Source organism: Danio rerio, chromosome 2 (assembly GCF_049306965.1).
Source record: "Danio rerio strain Tuebingen ecotype United States chromosome 2, GRCz12tu, whole genome shotgun sequence".
NCBI lineage: Eukaryota > Metazoa > Chordata > Actinopteri > Cypriniformes > Danionidae > Danio > Danio rerio.
The window spans coordinates 9,957,501-9,964,822 of NC_133177.1; positions in this window are offsets into that span (position 1 = coordinate 9,957,501).

Consider the following 7,322-nt stretch of genomic DNA (forward strand, 5'->3'; position numbering starts at 1 on the left):
GGGTCACCAAACTTGTTCCTGAAGGGCCGGTGTCCTGCAGATTTTAGCTCCAACCCTAATCAAACACACCTGAACAAGCTAATCAAGGTCTTACATGGTATACTTGATACATCCAGGCAGGTGTGTTGAGGCAAGTTGGACCTAAACCCTGCAGGGACACCGGCCCTCCAGGACCAGGATTGGTGACCCCTGATTTAGACTGTGACTGTAAGTTACTACCAAATTATACAGATTATAATCAAGAGAAAAAAATGTATGAACATTTGATATCTTTTTCCAGAAATTACATAATCATTGATCAACATTTAAAAGAATTTTAGTTTTATGTATAAGTTGCATGTAATTGAATGAATACTTCTATATAATTTATTAATTTATTTGCTACACATGCAGTGTTTTATAAAATAACCTAGGCAATTCAACAAAATAAAACCTTATAATTTTTGAATCAGCAATTAAAATTACAGAACAAAAATGGTTAACATCATGGATGACACTAGTCCCTCACAGACATCGCTAGTTTTTCAGAGACATCAATAGTCTCTCACACTACTCTGCTGTAATATTGATCAGCATTGTCACTAAGGATTTTTCACGACTTTAGTTTTAGGTTTGGGTTCAGGTTTACATCAGGACTCTGTGCTGGCCATGTCATTATTTCATTTTTTAGCTTCAAGGAATTGCTTTGTGGGCGAGGCAGTGGCGCAGTAGGTAGTGCTGTCGCCTCACAGCAAGAAGGTCGTTGGTTCGAACCTCGGCTCAATTGGTGTTTCTGTGTGGAGTTTGCATGTTCTCCCTGCCTACTCGTGGGTTTCCTCCGGGTGCTCCGGTTTCCCCCACAGACCAAAGACATGCGGTACAAGTGAATTGGCTAAATTGTCCGTAGTGAATATGTGTGTGGATGTTTCCCAGAGATGGGTTCCGGCTGGAAGGGCATCCACTGCGTAAAAACTTGCTGGATAAGTTGGTGGTTCATTCCGCTGTGGCGACCCCGGAATAATAAAGGGACTAAGCCGACAAGTGAATGAATGAATGAATGAATGAATGAAAGGAATTGCTTTGACCATGCACAGGAGTCTGAATGAAAATGTCTGGTTTATTGGGTGATGGAGGGAAGGAACCGCGTGCTGCTGGAGGAGTTTCTGATAAATATTTGAATTCATATAATTTTCATATACTTTGCTATTTAGCTTTATATGCAGCCAATCTCCTGCTGCAGAAAATATCCAAGACACCATGACACCGCACCTCCACATTCACTGACTCCTTTACAGACTTTGGGATCTATTTTAATGATCTAGGCGCAAAGGCTAAAGCACATGGGGTAAAAGCATTAAGGTTGTGTCTGAATCTACTTTTGCTATTTTAAGGACGGAATAATATGCTTTGCATTTGAACCCAAATTGGCGCATAACTAACGCTTTCTGCACTGGACTTTAGACCAGCTTTTAGTTGGTCAATGGCTCAGTCTATTTCAGTTCTTTTAAATAGCAACGCACCAACTATGCGCCTTAACACACACCTATTTTAGACCGGCACACCCACGAGTTCACAAAGTGGCGCAAATGGATTTGCTATTTAAGCAATGTGGTGCAAAACATGAACGTGGAAATTAGGGTTGCGCTGGTCTAAAAATAGCAATAAATCACATCATGCACGTTTTGCGCCTTATTGCACCGGGTGTTAGATAGGGCTCTTGATCACCAACTGCAGAGTAGACTTTCAGTCTAAATTCTCTTAAACATTGGGACACTGTATGCTGAGAGAAATTCTTTCCATGTTCATCACTGATTTGGTGAGAAATTCCAGCTGCACTGTTGAACTGATTGTCATTTAAATTTCTCTGCATTGTTGTTAAAAACTGGGGGATTTTCTCGTCAGAATGCAAAATGCAGGATATACGGATTACAAATTTATTCAGCACCACCCTGACGAGGCATAAAGTCTGTCTAATTGTAGATTTAGAGGATTTACTGTGTATATTATGAAATTTGCCTGGTGTGTTTGTTATGAGGTTGCAAACAAATGTAGACTGCTAAAAATAAAGGTTTAATGCACATTTATGCATGTGTCATATCACTCAGCTCTTACTGTCATTTTTTTCTGGAGTGAAAGAACGACAATACACTTTATTAAACATCATCTGTTTATGCATGTACGGTGGCTCAGTGGTTAGCATTGTTGCCTCAGAGCAAGAAAGTTGCTGGTTTGAGTCTCGGCTGGGTTGGTTGGCATTTCTGTGTGGAGTTTGCATGTTCTGCCCGTATTGGCATGGGTTTCCTCCGGGTACTCTGGTTTCCCCCACAGTCCAAAGACATGCGCTATAGGTAAATAGGATGAGCTAAATTGGCCGTAGTGTATAAGTGTGTATGCAAATGTAAGAGTGTATAGGTATTTCTCAGTACTGTGTTGCACCTAAAAGGGCATCTGCTGCATATAACATATGCTGTAATAGTTGGCAGTTCGTTCCACTGTGGCGATCTCTGAAATCGAGACTAAGCCGAAGGAAAATGAATGAATGAATGTTTATGCAGAGGTTGACATTAATTATTAATTATCTCTCTGTCCCTTTTATAGTGTATAATTATAATTTAGCCTATATTTCATCCACCAAGACCATACAAGATTTTAGCAACAAGCTATTTGTGAGTCTACATCAGGTGCAAAAAACACAAACATCTAAACACCAACCATTCAGAAATGATAAGACGTCTAATCTAATTATTACATATTCAGTCACAGTTCTAGTGTTGCATTTTAAAACTATTTGCAAACTATGCAATCTTCAGGATCTGAGGTAAATTCTGCTACTGCTTTCAGTATGGCAGTGAATGTCATCTAAAATGGTCTTAAAACTCACACTGGTAGCATTTAACACTGAATAAAGCACATAATCAGCACCCGAGGTGACCATTGTCATGGTAGTTTATGCTGATGTTCAGCCATGACATCACACAAATAGAAACCTTTTCTAAAATAGACATTTCACGAGTGTTGCAGATGGTTTGGACAAAAAGCAGAGCTCACTAATATTCACAACCATTCCAAATAAAGTCAATATTGAGCTTCTGAGATTTATATTCTGGTATAATAAATGACTATGTAAAACCATTTCTGGAGAATGTTTGAACATACATACAGTTGAAGTTATTATTCAACCCCCTGAATTATTAGCCCGTTTATTTTTTCTCCAATTTCTGTTTAACGGAGAGATTTCTTCGACTCATTTCTAAACATAATAGTTTTAATAAGTCATTATTAATAACTGATTTATTTGATCTTTGCCATAATGACAGTAAATAATATTTTATTAGATAATTTTTAAGACACTTCTATACAGCTTAAAGTAAGATTTACTTAACTAGGTTAATTAGGTTACCTAGGCAGGACAGGGTAATTAGGCAAGTTATTACGATGGTTTGTTCTGTAGAAAGTCGGAAATAAAATAACTTAAAGGGGCTAATAATTTTTACCTTAAAATGGTTCATTCAAAATTTAAAACTGATTTTATTCTAGCTGAAATAAAACAAATAAGACTTTCTCCAGAAGAAAAAATATTATCAGACATACTGTGAAAATTTCCTTGCTCTGTTAAACATCATTTGGTAAATATAAAAAAAAAGAAAAAAAAACTTCTTCTGACTTCAACCGTACCTACTATGTACATATAAATATCAGAGAAAAGTTAAACTTACTGAATCAATGTACTATGTGGCACCTTTAAAGTTGGCATGAAATCAAAGATTACTCTTATGTTAAATATACAGTCATTGCTTGTTATAAACAATGTATCAGTGCACTTCATTATTCACACCATATTTATACCATAACCTTCCTTCCCTCCTCAAATCAACTTGTCTTCACTTTTGGTCACATGGAATACCATTATGGCGGAGCTATAACTAAAGTACAGTACAAAACTAAGTACAAATCTTCCTCCATTTTGTTAGTAATGCAAATTTCCAACAATCCAATCAGTTGCCAAATAATGAAATCATTCACACCCTACTTTTGTTTTGTTCTTCACATTTCAGAAACAGTTTCAATCAGATGTGCATTGTGATAGGGGATATTAGGACAAACTTAACTTCAGTTTCATAAGAAATTTGCCAGCTGGTGCCAGATTATCACCAATAACTGTAAAAATCAACCCAGGCTCATTACTGATATGTACCGCTATATACATTTCTAGAGATTGTGAAATACGTCCCAGGAAGTACTTTTTTTTTTTTTTGCAGTTTTTGTTTTCACGAATGTGTACACCGATGGTTTTCGAGTCCAGTGTAAGATTTTTCAGATACAAAGATTCTCTAGTGAGTGCCTTTTACACCTGCTCTTCTCACACAAATCCACCAGAGGCTGCTGTCGACCTAATGTCTGATTGACTGACTGACTGACTGACCGACAGATATCCCCTCCTACCCCCTTCCCTAAACCCAAATGATAGAATGATAGTGTTTTCAAAAGCAATCCAGAAAAAAATTAAAGATTCTTACCACGTTTTCAGATGTCAACACATTCTCACCCTGTTATTCACTTGTTTATTTTATTTCTTGACTTTTGTTTTACCAGCTTTCTAAAACTGTTCTTCATCAGACTCTAACCCAGGTGTGTCCAAACTTTTTGGGCCGAGGGCCAGATGCCAAAAAAAACGTTGTCCCGGGCCAAATTTTACATACATCACCCAGACAAGCATATTTTTGGGGAAAAAATAAACAGGAGCACTAATAATAAATATATTTATATACAGTTGAAGTCAGAATTATTAGCCCCCTGAATTATTAGCCCCCCTGTTTATTTTTTCCCCAATTTCTGTTTAACAGAGAGCAGGTTTTTTCCATACATTTCTAATCATAATAGTTTTAATAACTCATCTCTAATAACTGATTTATTTTATCTTTGTCATGATGACAGTAAATGATATTTGACTAGATATTTTTCAAGACACTCCTACACAGCTTAAAGTGATATTTAAAGGCTTAACTAGGTTAATTAGGTTAACTAGGCAGGTTAGAGTAATTAGGCAAGTTATTGTATAACAATGGTTTGTTCTGAAGACAGTTGGGAAAAAATTGCTTAAGGGGCTAATAATATTGACCTTAAAATGGTTCATAAAAAAATAAAAAACAAATAAAACAAATAAGTCTTTCTCCATAAGAAAAAAATATTATCAGACATACTGTGAAAATTTCCTTGCTCTGTTAAACATCATTTGGGAAATATTTAAAAAAGAAAAAAAACTCAAAGGGGGGCTAATAATTCTGACTTCAATTATATATATATATATATATATATATATATATATATATATATATATATATATATATATATATATATGTGTGTGTGTGTGTGTGTGTGTGTGTGTGTGTGTGTGTGTGTGTGTGTGTATTATTATGGAATTATTTTATTTCGTCATCCAACTGTGTTTCTAGAAAGACTTATGTTTTAATCTTGAATCTTCTCTGGGCAAATTAAAGTTACAACACTCGTCCTTTATAAATTTCCTTATAAATTGAGCTGATAGGGCAGCTGCTAATTGTTTTACTTTTTGATCTTGTTCGGCACAAATGTAAGAGCTGAAGGCCTGATGTTTTGTTTCATAATGTTTTTTAATATTATATTCCTTCATTACTGCAACTGATTCCTGGCAAATTAAACAGATACATTTCCTGCTGACCTCAGTGAAGAAATGTTCTTTGCCCCAACATTAATGAAACTTCCTGCACTCACTGTTGGTTTTCCTTTTTCTTGGTTGTGCCACGACTTGCCAAAATGTGAATCAAAATGTTATCAATTATGTTTCCTTCAGTTTGGTCGGTTTGTTTTACATCATAACAAGAGCTACTGCTTAATTGAATACATGTGATAGTGACACCCGGTGGTATTTATTGAATTACATTCATTTTTGTATAGCGGGCCAGATTCTATTAATATTTACAAAAAGCCTTGCGGGCCGCTGCAAAACTGGACACCTCTGCTCTAACCCCTTCATCACAGTCAACTCTTCTCTGCGTCTCAAGTCTGCCGACATACATGGTGAGCTATTGGGCAAACTGGTAACAGAAAAGGCATCCAATCGGTTAGCTCAGGGGTCGGCAACCCAAAATGTTGAAAGAGCCATATTGGACCAAAAAAAACAAAAACAAATATGTCTGGAGCCGCAAAAAATTAAAAGCCTTATATAAGCCTTATAATGATGGCAACACATGCTGTATGTATTTATATTAGCTATATTAGCCTACTATAAAAATGACTTCGTTGGCTACAAATATATACTGAGCCTTCATGATTAAATGTTAATTTCCCTGCAGTGCATCCTGTAGAGAATGACGCGCCACGTGACTACTCTGTTGTACAATGCCGTCTCAAGTTTAACTTAATTACAGTATATTAATGAATTATGTTTAATGTTCAAGTTTAACTTCATTACAATATTAATGAATTGATTAATGATCAAGTTTAACTTCATTACAATATTAATGCATTATGATTAATTATCACTTACAATATTAATGCATTATGTTTAATTATCAAGTTTAACTTCATTACAATATTAATGCATTATGTTTAATTATCAAGTTTAACTTCATTACAATATTAATGCATTATGTTTAATTATCAAGTTTAACTTCATTACAATATTAATGCATTATGTTTAATTATCAAGTTTAACTTCATTACAATATTAATGCATTATGTTTAATTATCAAGTTTAACTTCATTACAATATTAATGCATTATGATTAATTATCAAGTTTAATTTCATTACAATATTAATGCATTATGTTTAATGATCAAGTTTAACTTCATTACAATATTAATGCATTATGTTTTATTATCAAGTTTAACTTCATTACAATATTATTGCATTATGTTTTGCTTTGATGAAATTAAAGAAATGCAATAAAGAAATTTGAGGATTCCAAAAAACAACATCAAAATTAACGTGCACAACGTGTCCCTTATCTGGGCAACAAACAGTGCAATAAAACGCAGTCTGCCATTTCCATCTTAAGATCAGCTCGAGTCATTCCTGGGAATGTGCTCAACCAACACAATCTCACGGCAATTCGTAACTTTTTCATTTAGTGGCTAATTCGTATGAATTCGTACGATCTAATTCGTACAATTTAGTACGATTTGCTTTTCCCCCAATGACGGTTGGGGTTAGGGGTTTGCATATCAACGATCGCACCTTGTAAATAATTACCGTTGAGTGAGTGATCGGGATGGGCTTCTTAGAATTCTCTCAGGGAGGGAAAATGAGAAAGCGTGCCCCGCTGTACATCTTTGGCAAAGACAGCTTGCGCTACATGGCGCAT